We start from the raw sequence: 8,756 nt of genomic DNA, 5'->3' as shown, positions 1-8,756 counted from the left end.
TTGTCAGTTTCTTCAGAGGTAGGCATTTTTATTCAAAAAACTGCCACTTTGGATCTTGTGTCGCAACTAAAACAGCGAGGAGCGCATTAGTATGCTAGCTAGTGATCGATCAGTAACTTGTAAACACTAAGCGAACAGATATAAGAAACTGTTAATGCATCTCAATGATTCACAGATCATATACAAATATGTAGCTCCAAAAGCAAAGATCAGCCACAACTAAAACCAACTAGTACGATTCCCATACATAAGATCAACATGTTAATGCATCTCAATGATTCACAGATCATATACAAATATGTAGCTCCAAAAGCAAAGATCTAGAAAAAACATATGTTCTTCCTACTAACATGGATGCTTCTCTTGGCTAACATTCAGTACAGACTGAAAGAAAAATTTGTTTGTGAACTCTACAATTCCTCTTGCAAACGTAACTAGTGAAGGTTTCACCAACAGCTGGAACCATGAGAATGAACCACACATGATGGAGGAACATCCACTGCAATATGATTTGGTCTTCTCTTGATCACACGGCGAGACTATTTTTGGAATACAAACTTTAACTTAGGCAAAATGATGCCCATTGTATAATCAGACCAAAGCAATGAAGCACCTAGTATTGTCCAATAAATAGTACAGTACTACTTTTCTGTAGTCCATGAAGTGACTATCCAATATTTCTGTGTCTATTTTCAAATGGCACTGCATGCAGTGACTATAATATTCTCTTGTGTAGTTCAACCAAAATTGTGGTCACTTTGTGTGTTTGCCAAATAGCAACGGGCAGACATCTCTGTCTGCACAAATATCAAGCAGCTAGTAAATATATACCCCACCTTGTATTTTCGGTTTAAACATGTCTCTTCCGCTTAGCATCTGTCATGTTTTGCACTGGACAATTTGATACAGTCATGTTTTGCCCTGGACAATTTCATACTGAATTGATTTGCTTGTTCAGAGCAGAAATATAGCGCCTATTCTTCATCAGACCAAGGATATCCATGTTCGCAGTGATGGAAGAGGTGAAATCGATACAACCGAAATTGAGCATCCAATCATTGAATCCTGTCCTACACCTCCAATGTAGGTCCACCCTGCCAATAAATTCACATGCAAACCACTAGTATTACTATCTAATGACAGTACAAAAAGAGTAGCAAGATAGTAGCAAACCATGTACCTTCTTAATGAACAGCTCATAGTGCCACCAATTGGATATAAAGGTTTGGAAGAAAACATGCTCCTAATGTTGAACCAGTTGGACTTTTTGTGCAGTTCCACTAAAATCGAGCATCCCTGTTTGCATATATATTGAAAGTGTGATTACTATAAAAGTGGCACTAGTTGAAGCATAGACTCACAAATATAAGCATTCCAATTTCTTAATGGGAAAAGGTAGCAAGACTGTTTCTAACCACCTGTTTGAAGGAATAAATAAGGCAACATAGGCTGATGTTAGAAAGGCATATATAGTTCTTTCTGAAAGAATGATTGATTCCTGACCTTTCCTCTTCTTTTAAGCATATTTTGTGCAGTTCAACTAAAATAAAATGCCATCACCGCCTTGACAATTCAGTGACACTGTACAAAAGGAAATGACTTAACATTACATCATGATGTCAGGTATGTAGTCGACAGGCATTAGAGACAAACTTACAGACCTCCTCCGATAACATAATGAACATTAATTTTAACAAAGGCGTGACTAGCTTTACCAGGATAATTTGAGTGAACTCTACACCCTCTGTTCCCTAATATAAGACATTTTCGCGGTTCAGTTTAAAGTACCCAAACATCTACTAGCATTTAGAAAAACAGGTAGTAGTTTTCTTGAGCACATATCTGGGAAAGCTTGCCACACTTTATTTATGTCCATACGCTAATGCAACACCATTCGAAATTTCGAATACTACAAATATACACTAATCCAGTGGCTAGTGCAACAGTGGAGTAGTTATTTTATTACAAGGTACAGTACAATGGTTTTACTGAATAGATTTCAATAAACTCTGGCACTGGAAGATTTCTATAAGAATTAACAATACAAAATGTAAAGGTAACACGTTTCAGCATTGGTATACTAGCTGTGCATGAGCATTAAACCAAATACAAAAGTCTGAAGGTAACAAGCATTATATTAACTAATGACAGTATAAAAAATTGCAAACCATGTACCTCCAAGGTAAATATCATTTCGAACTCGGGGGGACCTTAAAAATTGCTATCCCAATCTTGATAATCGATCAAACATAAAAACTTGATCGAACGAATCAAGAGAACAGCCGGAGCAGGAGGTGCCCACTCTTGACCTTTCCTCTTGTCTTCATAATTTTTTGTGCAGTTTAACCAAAATAAAATGACATCAGCACCTTGGCATTTTGGTGACACTGTAGAAAAAAATTAACTTATCTCATGAAAGTGAGGTATGTAATCTATAAGCATTAACAGTGCAAAAATCTGAAGGTAGTAACAAGTTTCATCGTTGGTATACTGGCTGTGCAACAACATTAGAATGCCTTAGCTGAAAAATCTTTAATACATCCACAATCAACAGCTAACCCTGAAATAATCCAGTGACATTAAATGGCATTAGTTAAATGAGGCATCACTTTAGCAGTAGCATTGCTTGACTTGACTGCTGGCGTTATACTAACAGCAAAAAAGTGTCACTAAGAGCATGGGAGGCCCATTCGGACAGTGGGCGCACCAGTACGATGTACCTCGACGGACGCATAGAGTGGTGAGGGAGGTATGGTTGCCCAGAGCAACAAATATCCAGGCAGAATATGTGGATTACGTCCCATTTTTGTTATGTTTAGCCACCTTTTTCCTATGTGAGGACAACAAACCGATCGACCTAGTCATTCTCTATTGTGTTGTCATGCCTTTCTACCCTTCTTCAACCAAGAGACATGAGACTCGTTCCTTAGCTACTAATTTTCCCCTTTTCAACCTAGATGCGGGTTCGATGCCTACTCTCTTGGACAGTACAGTCTCCCTTCCTTTCCTTATTCAACCCAGACATGGATTAGTCTGCATGAAGTAGGTTTCCTTTAATAGTGCAAATTAAGGTTTTCGTCTGCGTGACCAGCAGGGCAGAGGATAGCAAATTGGGAAGATGGTGGAGTGGAAAAAGATCCACATGCAGCGACATGGCAGATGGGGCAATAGAACAAGGGTATGGTTCGAAAAGAGGTAGCATACCTGAGGGTCGGCGGGAAGTGGCTTCGCTCGTGGTCGTCGTCCTCCGCATGCACTATGGCAGTGAGCTTGGGGACGGAGGCCATCCCGCACGGGCGCTAGGTCTAAGAGGACGACCTAATCGTCAATGCGTGACCTCGCTCGCCGACGACGAGTAAGTCAACGATGCATGTCCTTTCTTCCCCGGCGGATCTGTGACCACCGGTGAGGAGGGAGAGAGAGGCCGTCTTTTTTAGATCTGGAGAGAGGGTGATAGTGTGAGAAGCAAGTGGGCAGCCCTTAGCAAGAAAGCACTGAAGCTCCAGCCTATATATCTTTTTTATACTACTAGTACTAGAGGTGGAGTAGTGGTAGAGTAGTTTATATTTTCTCTGCAAACAGTACCCGTTAGTCGTGCTTCAAAACTGAACGGCACGCCATTAAAAAATAAAGTCGAGAAATAATGCGGCACCTCGGGCCAACGCGGCCAGATCGCATTTTCCACGAGAAATTACACACCATGTTTCGTTGACATGTGGTCCCGTTCCAACATGTCAATGAGATGACGGCGAGTCCTTTTGTACAATTTCCGAAAGGACGTGTAGGCCGGGGCGCCTCTTCGTGTATCGTGGCAAACTGACAACCGTCCACCGACTCTTCGCCTTTCCCTCTCGATTTGGAACTTCTGTCGCACGCTCTTCCACCCTCCTCCATTTGCCTTCACCCTTCCTTCTGCCATTGTTCGATCGTCTTCTCCATGGAGGGAACAAGCCGGAAACGACCCCGTTATTCTTGCCCCGATCTGAAAGATGACGTGGTGGGGGAACTCATTGATCAGTGCGACGTCATCACCTCGGCTAGCATGGCAGGTTCGTTCAAGCCCATTCTTGACTCAACTAATAACATCATTACAAGGAACCCAAGGGTCCAGGAGTTGTTTGATCTCCCTTACCTTCTTCGCTATAAGCCTGCTCGCATGGGCACGGACAACGAAGGCCTCGCCTTGTGCAAGTTGATGCCGCTTGATAATGATACGTGTGATGTCAAGATGCCATCGCTTAAGGGTAAGTACTGGGCTGGCACAAATGGAGATTGGGTTGTTTATATTGGGTACAATTGCGAGTGGGAACTTGTGAATGTGTACACTCGTCAGCGGATTCCACTTCCAAAAATCTCCGAGTGCCCTGAGGTTGAGCACAGAGATGATCTATGTACGTTCAAATACGATCATGGTGACTGTCGTCTACTGAAGATAGCAATTTGTCGAGTTCCCAACCGCTCTTGAAATTACAAGAACTATCAAGTTGTTGCTATCTTCGACAAGCTTGTTGTCGTCCTTCGTGGTTCAACTGGTTGGATATTGCTCAAAAATCAGTTTCTATACACGGATGTGTACTGTGATGCAATTGAATACGAGGATCTTGTGTTTGCTGCCACCACTCGTGGCACTGTTTTTGCATGGGATCCTCATAGTTTCGGTACGTTTGTCTTCCACCGTAATTATAATTGTTTCATCCACATGCATGCGGGTTAGCAAGTTTCCCTTTACTAATTAACCTTCTTCTTGTGTTTCCAAGGTCATGTGAACATTCCACCACCTATACTTGAAAAATTTTATAAGCAAGGGGGAGATGACGATGGTGATGATCGCGAGCATGAGGAGGAGCAGAACTTATATACTCAGTGGCGCCTGGCAACTAATTCCGATGGATCACCTCTTCTTGTCGGTATACAGTGCACTCAGACTGTTACTACTGAGGAAGCAGGTGTTGTCTCCCATGGTCGCCCTCTCCTGACCTATTCCAACACCCGTTGCATGGTATTCAGGACGGATACTAGTGTGCTAGCGCCAACACCTTCTCCCTGGTTCATTATTGATAGTCTTGGAGCAAACTCGCTCTTCCTTGGACCAAACTATCCAATGATGGTGAAAGGCGATCCAGCTGCTGTTGACACAACGTTCCTACCATTTATGAGAAGCAACTGTATCTATACCTCGGACATCTCGGTGGTTCCCTACCCTGGTCCTGATATATGCCGCTTCAGCCTGGATGATCAGTCCTGCGTTGCTCTCGACATTGACAATAGCTGGCCCTTCCCAGAGCACCTATGGTTCAAAGCAAGCGTTTCCAACGCCGAGGATTGGTTGAGTTGAAGTTCATTTCATTGCTTGTTATTTGTTGTGTGATGAAAACTTTAGTATTTGCTAGAATGTTTTGTTGGAAATAATCTATAATCCAACATGTATCCTCGTTGTCGTTGTGTGTTGATGACTTGTTCTATTTAATGAATGGTACATTTCAGTTGCAAATGCATGTCATATACTCAATTTATGAATGGTTTTCGAGTCACTTCTTGGAGTATAAGTACCGCAGTAGTATATCCAGCATCCGGTTAGTATATGAAGTTGCCACATCACATAGAGCCAACCTAATATTGGAGTATGCTAGCCCTCCACCGGTGCGCCGCTTCAAATGGCGGAGGAAGTGAGAGGTCGCGTCACCTTGTGTCCAGATCTGAGATGCCACGTGTACCAGATGAATGACTCCAAGTTCGACCACCGTGATGCTAGGTGCGAGCCAAGGAACACTGTTGGAGAGACCCCCCTCATAATTTTCCTACATTGGTCGTTTGATTCATAGGATAGAATGCTATAGGATTTTTTTCCTATGTAATCATGTTTTAATTGGAAATCTAGCATCCACTCCAACTTTTGTTTCACTGCCTTTGTTCCAACGAAGAGAGTACTTGCTCTAAATGATGTGCCGCTGCAAGAGCCGCCTATATTTATTAACCATGCTCTAAAAAGGTGGACCAGCTTTGGCTATAGTAGTATTGTACTAGGTTAGTAGGTGACCTTGCGCTTGGCTCTTCTCCTCTTCCGGAAGTCGAACAATAATGATGGTACTACAGTAGTACTTCCGGCAATCTGACACCAAATGAACTGATGCACGTCCACCGCTTGTAAGCAAAAGTTTCTCCTCGTGCTGTGAGCCACCGCGCACGCGTTGGCAAGGGAGAAGGTGTAGTAAGCAAGTTTCTCGTCGTTCTGCGAGTTGATGGGACACATCAAAGTTATTTATTAGTACTCTCTTCAAAAAGGGCTGACCATGTCCATGGCTACCATCCCGTGCTCTGTCATTGAGTACGTGCACTATGCACGTGCCATCAAGGAGAAAAAATATTGCGTAGTACTAGGTGCCATCGAAGTGCATGACTCACTTACGCACTGCATATCTCCATTTTCTTGCATGACACGCCACCTTGATGCTAGATGTCCCGCGTGTCATGGAAGCATATAGTATGATTTTGTAAAATGGAGGCATATATATGTCCCGCGTGTCGGCAACAGGATGAACAAAGCTCATGTCTTAAACGAAAGAGTGGAAGAACATAGATTCCCGATGACCGAGAAGGAGCTACAAACCTCGGGGTGGAGCGTCTGCACTCATAATATTTTATATTATTCAGCGATATAAAATCAACCAAATCTCTCCACGTTCCTATACCATTCTATAGTATGAGAATAACTTTGAACATAAGCCATTGATTCACTCTATCCAATGGTCATAGTTGGAAAATCCAAACAAAACCAAGCATTGGATCAACTCTTTTTTCGAGATCAACTCTTTTAGCACTTAGATTGTTGCCGCCTGCCCACCTAGCCCACCTATATATCCGCTCACGTGTGATGACCACAGGAGCTATCCACTCAGATTGTATGTTAAAAAATAAAGGTCGATAACTAATGCGGCACCTCGGGCCAACGCGGCCAGATCGCATTTTGCATGAGAAATTACACACCATGTTTCGTTGACATGTGGTCCCGTTCCAACATGTCAATGAGAAGACGGCGAGTCCTTTTGTACAATTTCTAAAAGGACGTGTACGCCGGGGCGCCTCTTCGTGTACCGTGGCAAACTGGCAACCGTCCATCGACTCTTCGCCTTTCCCTCTCGATTTGGAACTACTGTCGCACGCTCTTCCTCCCTCCTCCATTTGCCTTCACCCTTCCTTCTGCCATTGTTCGATCGTCTTGTCCATGGAGGGAACAAGCCGGAAACGACCCCGTTATTCTTGCCCCGATCTGAAAGATGACCTGGTGGGGGAACTCATTGATTGGTGCAACGTCATCACCTCGGCTAGCATGGCAGGTTCGTTCAAGAACATTCTCGACTCAACTAATAACATCATTAGAAGGAACCCAAGGGTCCAGGAGCGGTTTGATCTCCCCTATCTTCTTCGCCGTGACCCTGCTGACTGGCACGGGGACGAGGGAAGCCTCGCCTTGTGCAAGTTGATGTCGCTTGATAATGATATGTATGATGTTAAGATGCCATCGCTTGAGGGCAAGGCTTGGGCAGGCGCAAATGGAGATTGGGTTGTTTATATTGGGTACAATTGCGAGTGGGAACTTGTGAATGTGTACACTCGTCAGCGGATTCCACTTCCAAAAATCTCCGAGTGCCCTGAGGTTGAGCACACAGATGATCTACGTACGTTCAAATATGATCATGGTGACTGTCGTCTATGGAAGATAGCAATTTCTCGAGTTCCCAACCGCTCTTGGAATTACAAGAACTATCAAGTTGTTGCTATCTTTGACAAGCTTGTTGCCGTCCTTCATGGTTCGACTGGATGGATATTGCTCAAAAATCAGTTTCTATACACGGATGTGTACTGTGATGCAATTGAATACGAGGGTCCTGTGTTTGCTTCCACCACTCGTGGCACTATTTTTGCATGGGATCCTCGTAGTTTCGGTACGTTTGTCTTCCACCGTAATTATAATTGTTTCATCCACATGCATGCGAGTTAGCAAGTTTCCCTTCTCTACTAATTAACCTTCTTCTTGTGTTTCCAAGGTCCTGTGAACATTCCACCACCTATACTTGAAAAAATTTATAACCAAGGGGGAGATGAAGATGGTGATGATCACGAGATGAGGACGAGGAGGGCCCATATACTCAGTGGCGTCTGGCAACTTCCGATGGATCACCCCTTCTTGTCTGTATACAGCCCACTGCTGATGTTACTACTGAGGGAGCAGGTGTTGTCTCCCATGGTCGCACTCTCCGGACCTATTCCAACACCCGTTGCATGGTATTCGGGATGGATACTTGTGTGCTAGCGCCAACACCCTCCCTGGTACAGTATTGATAGTCTTGGAGCAAACTCGCTCTTCCTTGGACAAAACTATCCAATGATGGTGAAAGGGGATCCAACTGCTGTTGACACAACGTTACTACCATTTATGAGAAACAACTGTATCTATATGTCGGACATTGCGTTGGTTCCCTACCCTGGTCGTGATATAGTAGGCCGCTTCAGCCTGGATGATCAGTCCTGCGTTGGTCTCGAGATTGACAGTAGCTGGCTCTTCCGAGAGAATCGCTTGTGGTTCAAAGCAAGCGTTTCCAACACCGAGGATTGGTTGAGTTGAAGTTCATTTCATTGCTTGTTATTTGTTGTGTGATGAAAACTTTAGTATTTATAATGTATCCTCGTTGTTGTTGTGGGTTGATGACCTGTTGTATGTAATAAAATGATATGCCTGTGATAAACTTACTAAATTT

Source organism: Aegilops tauschii, chromosome 3, assembly GCF_002575655.3.
Source record: "Aegilops tauschii subsp. strangulata cultivar AL8/78 chromosome 3, Aet v6.0, whole genome shotgun sequence".
Classification (NCBI taxonomy): Eukaryota; Viridiplantae; Streptophyta; class Magnoliopsida; order Poales; family Poaceae; genus Aegilops; species Aegilops tauschii.
The sequence above is the reverse complement of the archived record's forward strand: the minus strand, read 5'-3'. Positions refer to the sequence as shown.